A 16739-nucleotide genomic window follows, 5' to 3' on the forward strand; every position below is an offset into this window, starting at 1 on the left:
ACGCATCGCCAGACGCGAACACCGGTAAAACGGAGCACATGATATCATAAAGACCAAAGTAACACCAGGTAGAACTGAGGGCGTGTTAACGAGAAGGTGAAAAACGTAGCGCAAAGAAACGAGGACACAGAAAGACGGACAACACACAGCGCCGTGTGTTGTCCGTCTTTCTGTGTCCTCGTTTTTTTGCGCTACGCTTTTCACCTTGAAGTTATGAACCAACAAGCCCAAGCATATACCCTTCTGTGTTAACGAGGTCCGCAATCGTTCATCCGCCGCCTCTAACGGAGGGTTATTGGGCATTCCGAGCCTTCCGCACGGTGCAGGAAAAAAAAAACACCGTGCTGCAACTGTGTCGGCACGAGGTCGAATTGCTGCTGCTGTTCAAATGAACGCGCCAGTGGAACTGTGTACTCTTATGTGTTTCGCTTAGCTCCGGAACAAAGCAGCAAGTTTTGGTTTCGGTCGAGATGCAATCGACAGCAGGCGGCGCAAAGGATCACAAGACAGCGAGAGTCGTGAGTGTGGACGCTGCGACTGTGAGCGGCGTAGGCGCTAGGCCTAGCAGCGCCAGCGGGGCAGTCTCGGATTGCGTCGCAGAATTGAGCACGGCGGGGTGTCTGGAGCCTCTCTTGGAACAGATATCGTGAGCAGCGACTTCGCGCTTGCCTCTGCTGGTTTTTGATGTGCGACGGAGAAAAGGAAGACGGATGCTTAGCCGAGTTCACTGAAATGGATATCGTAAACGACGGCTGAGCTTGCCCCTCGCTCTGGTTTGCGAATGGCGGCATGGCGCCGTTGTGAGCGAATCGAGACAAGCGCTTGCTTTTCCTCGCCCTTGGCCAGCGGGAGAGAAGTTTCTAGCTCGACACTGCTGCCCGGAAGGATATTCTTGAATCCCTGCCGTCTCACATCCGTCTCGCCGTCATGGTAAGTGATTTTGCGTCTTAACTATTGTTGTACGATAAAGACTTGAGCAGGCTTGTGTGGAGCGCTGGAATGGACCAATATATTAGCGCAGTTCTACTAACGACGCGTTGCTAGTGTATGGGTTGTTTTATGTTACTATGCGCCAGTGCTTGAGCGCCTTATGTTTGCTTACGTCTGCACTGAAGTACACCTTGCAAGCGGATGTAGCTTATCGGCATTTTTATTTTAGTGCTCTCCGAAGAATTTGTCTCATTTTAGTTTGGATATGCGCAGCTTTTTTGGCCAGTGTTATTTTCATTCATTTTCGCAGAACGAGGTATGCGCCATCGCTGTTAACATAAAAAAAAATCAGGTTGCTTATCGTGTGCGTCGCAGGAAATGAATGTGCCCAAAGCTTCTGAAGTGCATACTTGTATTCTGCCGTCATTGATTCGGCCGCCACATTTAAATTCCAATCTGATTACTTGTTGCTTTTAGCACAATGGCGAACTCACTGTCACTGGAACACGAGCGAAAGCGAGAAAGAAACGGCTGTCAGTTTTTGCCTAGTTTTCTGCGGTTCGTTGCGGCATAACTTCGATGGGTGCAGTATAAACGTGCTGTCACTATTCGGGAAAATATACCGGCTGCTTAAATTTCAAAGCATCACATACTTCATTGCCTTGTTCACTATCAGCATTTGAGTCAGTAATTCGAACAACATACATTGAGGTTGCTCAAGAGCGAAACTCCGAAGATCCTGCACCGACCACGCCCCATGAAGACGCTGCACCCGCGACGCCGCATAAAGAACCGGCACTCGCTGCACCGACGCCGCACACAATGAGAACCCCGACCACGACGCAGGCTGCCTTGAAAACGACGCCGCCACCCAGAAGAGCTTCGACCACCGAGAGCCGAGAGCGACATGCTATGCAAGAGCCAGGACCTCCGACTTAGAAGTGACTATCGACGGCCCGAAAGTTACCGCTCTAGTCGACACAGGAGCCCATTACTCGGTGATGAATGGAACATTCGCTGCGCAGCTGAAAAAAGTCAACGGCTTGGGACGGCCCACAAATTCGCACCGCAGGGGGCCACCTCATTACGCCATCAGGACGATGCACAGCGCGAGTGACTCTCAAAGGGCATACCTATCCTGCCACCTTTGTTGTGCTACCGCAATGCTCCCGCGAAGTGATCTTGGGTATGGATTTCCTTAATGAGCATCAATCGATCATCGACCTCCGATCCAAGCAGACCACACTTTCGACGGACGAAGCCATCGCTTCGATGAAAACTGGGGAAAATCACGTTGCCCTGAGTGTCCTGGAGGAAGAAGTGAGCGTCCCACCCCGATCAACCGTTATCGTGACCGTAGGTGCCACGAAAGCGATTAACGCTGAAGCCATCATCGAGGGGAACATGGAGTTGCTTCTATACCGAGGAATCAGCATCGCAAGAGGCATCGCACATTTCCGCAATGGCCAGGCCGAAGTACTGCTAACTTCAGCGAAGAATAGCGGCACATTAACAGAGGAACGGCGATTGCTTTCTTCGACGAAATATCTGACGTACGAGACTCCTTCTCCCTCTCCGACCCCTCCGCAGAAGATTCGCCTGACCAAGAGAACTCGCCCACTTTCGACATCAACCCAGCCCTGCACCGGAACAGACAAGACCAGATCCGCAATCTGCTTCAAAGCTACAGTGAGTGTTTTCGACATCGCCGAAGGTGCGACAGACGCCAATTGCCAAGCATCGCATTATAACGGATCAGCATGTCCGACCTCTCCGTCAAAGCCCCTACCGTGTGTCACCGCAAGAACGACAAGCCATCCGGAACCAAGTCGAAGAAATGCTTCGCGACGACGTCATCCAGCCTTCAAACAGCCCATGGGCGGCACTGGTTGTTCTAGTGGGAAATAAGTTGCGTTAACACGTTTTGGCGGGCTAGTTGGTTAAGCATCTTGAACAAACAGCGCGAACAAAGACGAGCACAAAAGACAAGAAAGCGAACGACACGGCGCCGTGTCGTTCGCTTTCTTGTCTTTTGTGCTCGTCTTTGTTCGCGCTGTTTGTTCAAGACTAGTGGGAAAGAAAGACAGCGCACTTCGATTCTGCGTGGATTACCGCCGCTTGGACAGCATAACAAAGAAGGATGTCTACCCCCTCCCCCACATCGACGACACACTGGACCGCCTCTGCAACGCCAAATATTTCTCATCGATGGACCTCAAGAGCGGCTACTAGCAAATTGATGTCGACGAAAGAGATCGCCAGAAGATAGCATTCATAACTCCGTATGGGCCGTTTGAGTTCAAGGTGATGCCATTTGGTCTCTGTTCCGCACCAGCGACGTTTCAGTGAGTAATGGATACAGTGTTAGCAGGCCTGAAGTGGCAAATTCGTCTGGTATATTTAATTGACGTCGTTGTCTTCGCCTCGAACATTGAAGAGCACCTCAAAAGACTTCAAACAGTACTAGACGCAATCAAGTCGTCTGGCCTAACCTTGAAAGCAGAGAAATGCTACTTTGCCTACGAAGAGCTGCTCTTTCTAGGCCACATCGTTAGCAAGGAAGGAGTACGCCCAGACCCGCAGAAAACAGCTGCTATTGAACAGTTTCCACCGCCGGCCGATAAGAAATCAGTGCGCAGATTTCCCGGACTGTGCGCATATTACCGACGATTTGTGAAAAACTTCGCGCATTGCCGAGCCCCTGACCCAACTGACGAAGGGAGACGTGTTGTTTAAATGGGAAGCGCCGCAAGCAGAAGCCTTCAAGGAACTTCAGCGTCGTTTACAGTCCCCACCGATCCTTGCGTATTTTGATTAAAACGCCGATACTGAAGTTCATACCGACGCAAGCCGCGTGGGACTAGGCGCCGTCCTCGTTCAAAAAAGCGACAGGGTGGAGAAAGTCATCGCATACGCTAGCCGTTCCCTTTCCAAGGCCGAGGCTAACTAGTCGACAACTGAGGAGTGCCTTGCCATCATCTGGGCTACGTCGAAATTCCGCCCCTACTTCTACGGACGGCCCGTCATGGTGGTCAGTGACCACCACGCGCTCTGCTGGCTTGCCAATTTGAAGGACCCCTCTGGCCAACTCGCTCGATGGAGTCTGCGTCTCCAGGAGTTTGACGTCACCGTCGTTTACAAGTCCGGACGCAAGCACTCTGACTCCGATTGCCTCTCACGAGCCCCTGTAGATGCACCGCTGCCGGACAACGATGAGGACGCCTTCCTTGGACCCATCAGCCCCAGCTCTTTTGCTCAGCAGCAACGCTCGGACCCCGACCTAAAAGGTCTCATCGTGTACCTGGAAGGCAAGGTTTCTTCACCCCCCGCTTCATTCAAGCGAGGACTGTCTTCCTGCTGTGTGCAGAATGGAGTCCTTGTGAAGAAATGTACAGCGAACAGAACAGCCTACCTCCTTGCTGTACCTACTTGTCTCCGCGAAGAAGTTCTACAGGATTCACATGACGAGCCGACAGCTGCACATCTCGGGTTTACCCGCACCCTCCGCCGCATTCAAGACAAGTATTACTGGCCCCGACTGTCTGCCGATGTCGCACACTATGTGAAAACCTGCCGAGATTGTCAACGACGAAAGACTCCTCCCACACGACCAGCAGGATTTCTGAACCCCACTGAACCTCCCTCAAGGCCCTTTCAGCCGATTGGCATGGACTTGCTTGGCCCTTTTCCAACACCAACATCTGGAAATAAGTGGATCATCATAGCGACCGACTACCTGACCCACTACGCCGAAGCGAAAGCCCTACCGAACGCAACAGCAGCAGAAGTCGCCAAATTTTTCGTGGAGTGCATTCTTCTTCGACACGGCGCCCCCGATGTGCTCATCACGGACAGAGGAACAGCATTCACGGCGGAACTAACTCAAGCCATCCTGCGCTACAGCTAAAGCAGCCACCGGAGGACAACTGCATACCATCCGCAGACCAACGGACTGACCGAGCGCCTGAACAAAACCATCGCCGATATGCTCGCTATGTATGTCGATGCCGAACACAAAACCTGGGATGTCATCCTGCCTTATGTCGTCTTCGCCCACAACACCGCAGTGCAGGAGACCACCCAGATGACGCCTTTTAGGCTCGTCCATGGCAGGGAGGCCACGACCACGCTAGACGCCATGCTGCCCAACGTTACACAAGAAGAGAACGTCGACGTTGCCGCCTACTTTCAACGCGCAAAAGAAGCTCGAAGGCTTGCCCGATTACGGATCAAAGATCAGCAGCGGTTCGACGCCAGACGCTACAACCTAGAAGACGCAACGCGGAATACAAGCCAGGAGACCAAGTCTGGGTGTGGACGCCCATTCGCCGCTGTGGATTAAGTGAAAAGCTTTTGCGCCGCTATTTCGGCCCGTACAAGGTTCTTCGTCGGCTGGGTGAACTGGATTATGAAGTCATCCCTGACCCTATGACTGCATCCCAGCGACGAAGCGTACGACCAGAAGTTGTCCATGTAGTCCGTCTGAAGCCGTATTATGCGCACTAAAGGCCGCTGCATTTCCATGCTCTATTTCCGCAAGATCTGTATTTTCCCTTACTAGTCACATTATTTGTTTTAATGCATCGGGTCGATGCTTCTTTGAGAGGGGAGTAATGCCGCGAATATTTGCAGTGTTTGTTCGTTTTTCAAATCTGCCGCCACACCACTTTATCGCTTTCTTTGCGAAGCAAGACGCGACTAGATTTATCTCGATTGATCGCAGCCAGGCAGAGCTGATTCTACGTTGTTCCGGAGTGTTCTAGTAACTTTGCACGCTTTATCTCGAAAGTTCGCTATCAGCTTTAAATTGAGCACGGCCGACAGCGGCCGGCATTCTGTTCGACGACCGCCGAGCACGCTTGTCGCTTCGCCGCCGCCGAGTGATTCAGTCCATTTTGGGTGCAAGTCAGCCCAATAAACAGTTTTATTTTAGAAGACCCTTTCGTCCGTCTTCATCGCTGCTTCGACTGCCGTCACCACTACGTGGCAATATTGAACTTATTTTTAGAATCTAGCGGAGTGCTTGAATCTTGCTTAACCACCGCAACGGGTTGGCCTGGTATTGCACTGCTTCCGGGACCATCCCGGGATATAATAGCGTGCGTCTTTTCTTTCAATAATTGCACTCCTACCTTTCAACTCCTACATTCAGCACGTGGCAGCGCTTGTGGTTCGGCTTGAGCCAGTGGGCAGGCCCGTGCACCTTAATAATAATAGTAATTGGTTTTTTTGGGGGAAAGGAAATGGCGCAGTATCTGTCTCATATATCGTTGGACACCTGAACCGCGCCGTAAGGGAATGAATAAAGGAGGGAGTGAAAGAAGAAAGAGGTGCCGTAGTGGAGGGCTCCGGAATAATTTCGACCACCTGGGGTTCTTTAACGTGCACTGACATCGCACAGCACACGGGCGCCTTAGCGTTTTTCCTCCATAAAAACGCAGCCGCCGCGGTCGGGTTCGAACCCGGAAACTCCGGATCAGTAGTTGGGCGCCCTAACCACTGCGTCACCGCGGCGGGTGTCCCGTGCGCTTTCCTTTTCATTCTTCCTGTCAACAACAGCAAGCAAGCAAGCCCTCAGCGACCACTGCTTCGCCCGCCAAGGCCTTCCAAAGGTCGTCTACAATACTGTCTCGAGGACCAAAAGTCGTCGGTTCGAATTCCTCAAAGGTAAATCGACTAACAACATTGTGCGCCCAATCGGACCAATTTTTTTGCACCACTCCTAACTGCGCCAAACGGGTGGGCCACAATTTTGTCACCAATGGCGACTACAAGTGGCACTAATCTTGTCAGCCACTCAGATGTTATATAAGCGGAACGCCAGCAACGAAGACAAAGGAGGCAGGGGGTAAACTATAGCCGACATTCCTGACGATTGCGCGCGAGCGATCATGTTTTGCTGACCTGGAGCCAGATTACGTAACTGTCAATTAGGAAAATTGTCAAAAACTTGTCACAAAGGTGCCAGTAAGCCTCGCTCCTATTGGTCGGTCGACGGCGGCGGCCATATTGTTTTTTTTTGCGTCATGGGTGGATGCAGATGACGTCACGAATGTGGTAGAAGTGAAGACGTTGCACACCTAATTATGCAGCCGCTATTTGACAGTTTTTTGTCACAGTTTTGAGGCCGTCAATTTGACCGTTGCCTTTGTGATAGAAAATGGCGGCGGTGTACGCGGCGATACGACTGAGGCGGCTGCGCTGCCTTTTTCGACTGGAGAAGCAGACTGTGGAGTGGCTTTGCGATGAACTGGGAGGTTTGCGTGCGAGTGCGCTGTCGGTGCGGCGCCAGGTATGTGGACTGCGGTTCTTTGCCACGGGCGGCTTTCAGGCTGCCGTTGGTAATGAGGCGTACGTCTGCATCGCACAACCGGCGGTGAGCAAATGCGTACAGCGGGTGTTGGAGGCAATTTGTAAAGATAGTGCGCAGAAGGGGTGGGTTCCGTCGTCGCCCCTGTGACACACAGCTACATATAAATAGGACTCGCTTATGCTGGCAAAGCACTTTACTTTTCCCAGCAAATGGCACTTCGTGGTCGTCTTCTGTTTCCCAAGGGGAAAGAAACAACTTACTGCAACGCCTTATCTTTTGGCATTTTTGTCATCGATCGAAGGAGCTAAACAACACAGACTTCAGCAAGTTGTCTTCGTCGATTTCGTACCAAGCGCTTCTTGCAAGTTCGCTCGGTAGTCACGTAGCCTTCACTGCATTCGTTCAATTTTGAAGTGAAAAGTTTCACTACGCGGGTCAGCCGAGCTTCGCGTTAGCCGAACTGGTGACTTATGCGCATGCGCGAAAACGAGTGACGGCACGCGCTGCGCAGGAGGTCGCTCCTCGCCGCTGCCGCAGCCATTGCCGCCGCCGACGCTGTCGCCTGACCTTTCGGCGCAGCCGCGCACTACTCCACATGTGCGTCATGTGCATGCGCAAGGAGGCTATATAATGCGCTTGCCAGAAAATAGGCATGCGCACTCGACATGGAAGGGAAGGAGAGTGCGGCTGCTGCTAGACTACGCAGAAAAGCTGAGAAACTACATTCGTTCGATCCAGAAGTACTCGCTTGGGAGTTGGCTGCACAACAGCTAAAAAATGATAAAGCCAAAGCTAAACGTGCAGCCGAAATGCCTGAAGAACGGGAAATACGCCTCGCTAAACGACGTCGGAAAGAAGCCGAAAAGCGTGTCTTGGCCGCATCTTCAGCCAGCAGCAGCCAAGCGAGTGAGGAAGAGGAAACAAGAGAGTAAGAGAAAAATCCCAAGACTCGCCGTTGCAACGACCACGTGGTACGACTGAGTGAAAGTGCGAGTGCGACTAGGGTGTTTACGACAGACTTTGTGAACAACTCATTCGGCCATGTTTGTGATGTGTGCGAGACTGTGGCACTTGCGAGATTTGACGCCGGTAAGTGGCAGTATGCGTGTGACGTTAAGTTTAGCATCTGTCCAGTTGAGTGGAACCGTGGCTAGGGTGTGCGCGTCGTGCAAGAGATCTCTGGTGAAACAGAAAATCCCTCTCTACAGTGTTAGCAATGGGTATCGCTATCCACCTTTGTCACCTGGTTTGCTACTGCTAAAGGATGTAGCCGAAATACTAATTTCACAACGCATCCCGTTCGTCCATGTAACCATAACCATGACGTCAAACCAAGCACAACTGAAGCTTTTCGCTTGTATATCCAGGCTTAACCAGAGCTAAGCCGCTGGCTAATTTTTTTTCTGCACACTTAGGTCAACCGCGCAGTAGCTTGATTTCAGACGCCGCGTAAGCATCAATAACACGGCGTGGAATCTGCCGCTTTCGTGCAAAGCGGCTTGACGTTTTACCGCCTTCAGCGCATCCCCGCGGCAGCAAAAGTTACACACCAGCAAATTTAAAGGTACATCTTCGAACGCTTTTTATTTTGACTAGTATTTTTGAACTTTAAATACAGTGCATTGGCAAAATAAAATATAAGTTATTTTGATCGCTGCGTATTTCTTAAGTCTTTTTACAAAAATTTAGCAGACGGCCCCTTGCCGTGCAAATAAATTCTCTCGGGCCCCCCCCTGCTGTAATTGGCTGACTCCTCGTTGCATCAAGCGGTGACGCCTCATCGTTTCGTCATTTTGACGTCACTGTCAATAACTTTTGACAGAATTTGTGAGTTTCGTAACACGGCCCCTGAATTTTTCGGACGCCATCTTGAATTCGTTGGAATGTGAGAAAATGCAGGGAGAAAGAGAGGCCAGTGAAAAGCTTTCGCATTTCCGCTCATAGGCAGATTTAATAGACCCTTTAGAAAATTCAGCCTGGCAACTTGGCAGGCATCATCATCAGCAACTGCGCTGCGTGGACGTGGCTCAGCTACCCAGGCTGCGGGGCAGTGGCTAAGTACCTGGCGGTGTTGCTCTAGCTTGCTAAATTTCTCCTTTTTGTCTGTGCCTGTTTGCTCCTGTTCTTGGGTGATTGGGTGCGGGACGAAAGCTTAATGTCTACTTCTTCTCCTGGCCAGGGGTTTTCCCCTTGGTCGGCATCTCTTCCTAAAGACCAGCTCCCAAACGATCTCTTTTTCCGCAGCGGTGTTTCAAGCATTCCAGTCGCATTAGTGCCTTCCGATGGAGGCGCTATCCGACTGAACAACCTGGAGGCCGTTCAGGCGGCCCTTAGGTCAACATCGCAGCATTTAATGCACATTACCGACGTCCGGCAGTTCGGCAGGGGTGGAATTTTGTGCAGGTCGCCGGATAAAGCCTGTATTGAAGGCCTGCTGAAGTGTACGTCATTCGCCAACCACCCGGTGAGCGCATTCATTCCGCCTCATCTAGCATGTTCCAAGGGCTTGGTCCGATGGGTCGACTCTCGATTGAGCCCTGCGGAAACGCTTGAGAACCTCTCGCCTGCGGGAGTGATTGCTGTTCATCGATGCAGCAGGATGGTTGACGGAGAAAAAATTCCTACGGAGTCCGTAATTGCCACATTTGCAGGAATATTTTGCCCGTCAGAGATTAAGGTGTGGCCATTGGTTTTTCGAGTAGATGCCTTTAACTCTCGGCCCCTTCAGTGTCAAAACTGCTGGCGATTTGGCCACAGCGGCAAAGCCTGCAAATCGGCCTTACGCTGCTGTGCCTGTGCGGAACGTCATTGCAGAGAGGAATGTCCTGAACAGCAAGAGAAATGTTGTTTGTGTAGCGGTGCTCACTCTGCTGATTCGCCTGACTGTCCTGCACGAGCACAAGAAGTTCAGGTGCTCGAGCTTATAGACAAGCGCAGATGCACGCGGAGAGAGGCTTTTGCCGCAGTCAAGGAGAGAACGTCAGCCTACTCTAGTGTGGCCGCCAAATGTCCACCCATAATGGATTCTAGTTGGTCCCAGGCTATTACAGCGGCAGTTGAGAAAGCTGTGGCAAATGCAATGGATCGCATTATGGAAACCGTGTCCACGTGCATTTCGCAGGTCATAGCTGCTCAGATGACCAATCTTCTGCAGGCGTCCACCGCTCCGCTCTTGTCTTCTTTGGCTTGGGAAGCTACCCCTCCTTCTGTAATTATCGATTCCGCTCCACAGGGCCAAAAACAATGTGAGCAACAAAAGACCTCTCAGGCCTCTTCTTCGCATAGCGTTATGGACGCATCCTCTATGGATTGTATGGATATGGAGTCTGATCTCCGCGCCCAGAAACGAAGTGGGTCTCCTCTGAATATTGCAGGTCCATCTTGCCCCCAGTCAAAGACAAAGAAAAGTAACGCAAGTCAAAAGGCTAAGACCAGTATTCTAGAAAAGGCAGTCGCGGCTGCGGCACTTCCGCCAAGATAGGGTTCTAAAAGTGTACTGCAGTGGAATTGTCGATCTATATTCTCAGCTTCAACAGATTTAAATTGCCTATGCACTCAGCTTCTACCGGATATAGTTGCTTTACAGGAAACATGGCTAACTTTAAATTTCAATTATCATCTCAAGGATTACCATCCGTTCCGGCTTGACCGGTCATCACGAGGGGGAGGGCTGTTAGTGCTCATATCTACAAAGTTTTGCCACAGGGCATGCATTCCTTTTCAATATGCGGACAATGAATGTGAAATCCTTGCGGTTGACCTCAGCGTCCCAGGTCACCAGCCCTTTACGGTAGCTAATGCATATTTCCCGTCTTGTGTGCTTGACACTCGGCCCCTTGACTCACTCATGTCTAGTAGCCGATCTCAGGTTCTTTTACTTGGCGACTTCAATTCGCACCATGTGACTTGGGGGTTTAAAACAGACAGCTTTGGTTCTAGACTATTTGATTGGGCTTCTGGCAATAACTTGATCTGCAACAATTCCGGATTGCCTACGTTTGTCCGCAGTCAATGCCGCTCTGCCTTGGATTTAACTTTTTCCTCCCCAGGAGTCTCTGTTATGTCTTGGGCGCCTGTTAACCGTGCAACAAATAGTGATCATCTACCGATTAGTTTCAAGTTTGCGTGTAAATTAACTCTTCCTGGGCGACATCAGCGCACGTTAATAAATTACAATTGCTTTAAAGACACGCTAAAATCAGCCCTCCAAATCACTTCAGACACTCGCGCTCAGAGAAGTGCCGAAAGCAAGGCTGCACATGTATGCTCGGTACTGGACCATGCAACGCAAAAGTCTGAATTTTTGCTTAAGAGCACAAAGGGTGCAATCGCGAACAATTGGTGGAATGCTGAGTGCACGCGTGAATATAGACGACGAAAAGCAGCTTGGAAGAAACTTATCAATCAATGCCCAAAAAATTGGCTGGATTATAAGTATGTTGCAGCAACATTTAAGCGCACTGTCGCCCGTGCAAAGGAGGAGTATAATACAAATCATTATGATTTCCTTTCCCAATCAGGAAATAAACGAGCTTTATTTAAATAATTTCCTGAGGCGCAACAAGGTGATTCCTCCGGCTGCCAACATTGAATCCTTTGTTCAGTCCCCTCCTGACATCGCAAAGGCCTTAGAGGATATTGCGTGTGGCCTAGAGCTTCGCTTTACATCTGCTTTACCTTCTCCTACTATATTCACATGCACCTCAAGTGATTTCACTGAGGTCTCTATGCCTGAGCTGTCGCAAATTGTTCTGCGCTTATCCCCAGCGGCTCCTGGCCCCGATAGGGTCACTTCATCTATGATCAAAATATTGTTCAATGAATCTCCTGCAGACCTGTTGGCTCTAATTAACCATTCTATTAAATGTCCTTGGATACCGCATGAGTGGCGTCTTGCTGAAATAGTTCCATTGCTTAAAAAGCAAGGGGAGGGCTTAACTTTAGACAATATACGCCCTATTTCGTTAACATCGAACCTAGTGAAATTGTTGGAAAGGGTCCTTCTCAGCCGTGTCATGTCATTCATTTCAGAAAATGCTGTATTGAATCCATGCCAAATTGGTTTCAGGCCGGGTTGTTCAATTTGGTGTGCTCATACTGACCTTGAGAGTCGTATTAAATTAGCTCGCAATAGAAAAAAGTTTGCTGCGCTTGTCACCTTGGATGTCAGTAAAGCATACGACAGCGTGGAGCACTCGACTCTATTACTAAGATTACAGGAACTCAACTTCCCAAGCTATTTTGTAGCCTGGATATCTGTTTTTTTTTTGGAAAATAGAGAATTTTACTGCTGCCAAAATGGTGTTTCCTCAAGGAGATTTCCACAGACCAGAGGTGTTCCGCAAGGATCAGTTCTCTCACCTGTTCTTTTTAACATTTTTCTAAGCTCAATTCCATGCATTCAAAATGTGAAAACTTATGTGTACGCCGACGATATTGCATTTTTTGCATCAGCAAGTGACATTCACACTCTTCATCAAACCCTACAAAATTACCTCAATGTTCTTGACAACTGGCTAGGAAGAATTCATCTGTCCCTTAATGTAAAGAAATGCGCATTGTTAGTATTTCCAGTTTCTGTTCCAGTAAATATCTGCCTGGTCTATAGAAATAACATAATACCTCAAGTTCAGACGGTGAAGTATCTCGGTGTAATATACGACTCTACTCTCTCCTGGCGGCCCCACATTGAGCAAGTTTCTGCAAAAGGAGTTCGGGCCATTGGCATCCTGCGCAGGCTTTGTAGTGCTAGGTCAGACATGAGAAGGCATACGCTTCTGATGATTTATAAAATGTACGTCCGCCCAATTTTGGAGTTCGGGTGTGTTTTATTTTCAGGAGCTCCTGCCTATAAACTTCGCCCTCTTGTGCTTTTGGAGCGTGAGGCGTTGCGCCTTTGTCTGGGGCTTCCAAAATATGTCGCCAATGCTGTTCTGCACCTTGAGGCGCGAATGCCTCCGTTATCAGCTAGGTTTCGCCTTTTAACAGTTCAAACATTTTTAAAATTGTGCGACTCACCTCTTCACGCTTCCAGTATAATATTTCTTAGTCAACCTTCCGCCTTTTTTAGTGCTGCCTGGTCTCGATTTCATACCCCGCAGATATGTTACGTGCAGTCCCTCCTTGATCGCATAAATATTCATTTCACAGATGTCCACCAAATATTTAACAACTCCTCATCTGTCCAGATTGAATTCGATGATATTTTCCCATCGAATCCAAAGCTGCAGCCCTTCCCACTTCTTCAGGGTCTATTGCAGGACCACCTAAGGTCCTTTTCCTCTCATGTTCTTATTGCTACTGATGCCTCGCAGGATCGCGAAAAGGCAGGTGTGGGAATTTTTTCGCCTTCACTGGATTGGTCTTTTTCTCTCCGTCTTCCTGACTTCACTCCAATTTTTCTGGCTGAATTATTAGCAGTAATCTTAGCCTTACGAAAATTAGATTCTACAGTTTCCCAGGTCGTGGTTATGACAGACTCTCTGTCCATTTGCTCTTCCTTATCCTCACCCACTGACTCTCGGCCGTTACGCCTCTTTAAGTTCCTGATTCCGCTCCATCTAAATTCGGTAAGGTTGCTTTGGGTACCCGGTCACATGGGCTTTCACTTAAATGAGGTTGCAGATTCCTTAGCAAGAGCCTCTCTCAGCGGCCCAATTGTTGCTGTCCTGCCATCATGTGCATATACAGCTGCGGTGAGGTTTCGCAGCTACACAATATTTCAGGAATTTGCTGCCTCGGCTCTTACATCATCTCCCGAATATCAGCATCTTCTGCATCCTTGGAGTAGCAAAGACTGGCGCTCACGCAGACTAGAGGTCTCTTTCACGCGCTTGCGTTGCCGGGTTCCCCTTCTAAATTTCTACCTTCACAGATCTGGCCTGGCAGCTTCCCCACTGTGCCCTTTTTGTGCCGAACCTGAGACAATAGATCACTTCCTGCTGTTCTGCCGCCGCTTTTCTCATTTGAGGAAGAGTATTTTGCACATTCCATTTCATCAACTGGGCTTGCCTGTGTCTTCCGCGGTTGTTCTTTCCATTGGCGCTTCTTTGCTTGGACGAAGCGACAGGAGTGTGCGCTCTGCTGTGCAAAATTTTCTTCAAGAAACGCAGCGACTCCCATTCTAATTTCTTTTTCCCGCCCTCAATCGGTACGACATTGCAACATTACAGGCATTGTGTACTATTATGCACATTAAGCAATTGTCCCGTCTTTGATCTCCAAGTTAACTGGACCCCTTTCCTTCCCTTTTCCAATCTCTCAGACTACATACTATTACCACTCCTTTTCCCGTCAAAACTATCCTGTATCCAGTAATTAACCGCCTGTGTCTTGGCCACTTCCCCGTAGTGGGTATGTGCCAGCAACGTCTGAGGCCTTCCTTCCTTCCTTCCTACTTCCGTCAGCGCCGTCGCCATATTTTGGGCACCTAGAAGACGCACAGGTACAGTGTACTAGAATAGCATGGCTCACTGCAAATGTTTTTGTGTTTCGGTTCGTGTTTTGGTTGCAAGAGCTCGGCGCAGGGTGCTCGAGTTCGGTGCCTCGCGAGGCACGCGTCCAAGGCAAGCGGCGAAACGCAAAACGCGCCAGCGCGTTGGGCGATGTCAGTCTACTAACGCGAACACAACTCCCAACGACGCGCCGCGGCGCAGCCGCTGGCTCAAATGCATCAACGCGTCATGTGAGTCACCGCGTAAAGCGCGTCCATTTCGCTCGCCTAGGGGTGTCCGTCTGTAAGCCTCCTCCGCTCTTGGGCTTTGCGCGAGAAGCACCCGACACGGTGAGTCGAGAAGCTGGCGCCGGTAGCGTGCATTTCTTTTTTGGGGTTTACCAGCAGCTCGCTGCTGCCGGCTGCCGCACGGTTGCTTCGTGTATCGAGACGGAGCATTAGAACGCCGTTCAAGGGGATTTTCGGACGACTGCCCCTTCTTTTGCAACGGGCACCGCGATAACAAAAATTCATTTGCAATAGACCCTTTAGAAAATTCAGCGCCATCTGGTATGTGGGCACGAACTGCGGTGCCTCCGCCATTACTTGGGCATACGCCTACTGGACTGCGCTCGGGCCTCATTGAAAGGTACGGCGCCCAACGCAGCCACAAGAAGCGCAATTTTCTTGTTTCTGTGTCCTAGACATCTTCCTTGACATTGGCTCTCTGCTCCAAGCTACAGTCGCGATGCCGGCATGCTGCTGTGTGCCCTTCTGCAGCCAGCGCGGCGTAAGAGACGCGCACGGAAACAAGGTGTGTATCCAGAGCACGGAGCGCATGAAACAGCTGCATGCTTGCTCCTTCTCGTCCGTGACCTGTTCGTTTTCACGTTAAAATAAATGGTATAAGTATTGCAAGAGCAGCGAAAAGTTCCTTCTACCGTGTAGCCTTTCCGCTGTATAGTGAGCACAAATATAAAGGTGCTACCTTCGGTGCACTCGAGCAGATGCATTGTTTCCGATGCTGGCGACTGTTTCGGCCCGTCAGAAAATCAAAACGTTGCTCATGCGCACTTCTTTTGCATTTGCTAGCATCCGCGTCTCAACCATTCATAGTGAGTTCTGTGTGCGCGACAAAAAGCACGACGATGCGGCGCGGCGAGGAGCGCCGTCGATCCCTCCGTTGGGAACCTGCAGCAAACGACGGCGACATAAGCGGAGTGCAGCAGCGGTGTTTTCGTTCGGTCAGTGCCTGGGCACTCCGGCTTAGCAAACGATCCCGTAATCTCTCGTCTTGATCTGAAGTGAGCAAACCGCGAGTGATTTTGCACCGACGGCTAGGCGCACCGGCTCTGCTGATCGAACGCCCGTACCCGGATCGACGTGCATTTCGCCCTGCAGTGCGCCTGCTCGTAGTCGAGTCCGCTCCAAGGGTTGTTAGCCCTCCTTTAACGACAGTACATTGATTTATTAAGTTAAGCTAAGTTTTGCCGCTCTGCCTCAGTCACGGCAAAAGGAATATTTTCTCTACGGCAACGGCGCTTACCCAAGCCGGTCCGCTTGCTGAGGCGACGACAGATCATGGGGAGGAGCGCACAAACTGGAAGCCTAAAACAAAGCATAAGCGGCATGCATTTCTGGGCTATGGGCAACATTTTCTGTGAATGCAGAACCTAGCGCGACACGGGCAAAATAGCGCGACAGCGCCGTTCATCGCAAGGGCCTTCGCTTGAAATTCCTTGTGCATAGAGCTCAGCCATTAGCAGCCTTATTAGTGTGTTCAAAGTCGTCCCACTAGCTTAGTTGTAACTAACGGTACGCTTAGACACTTAACTCTGCTACCGCGCGACGGATAAACTTTTCCTGTGCATACGCATCCCCGGAGCTCTGTGCCAGACTGAAGCGCATTCGCAGAGAAAATATTATTGGCCACACTCTGTGGCTTTAACTCCTGCCTCGCTTTTATTAATGAACATACGAAGGTTTTCTTCCTCTATGTGCAAGTGCACGTGACACAAAATTATGAGACACTACATATTAGTATTGCTAGATGGTGCTTAGACG

Source organism: Amblyomma americanum, chromosome 3, assembly GCF_052857255.1.
Source record: "Amblyomma americanum isolate KBUSLIRL-KWMA chromosome 3, ASM5285725v1, whole genome shotgun sequence".
Lineage (NCBI taxonomy): Eukaryota > Metazoa > Arthropoda > Arachnida > Ixodida > Ixodidae > Amblyomma > Amblyomma americanum.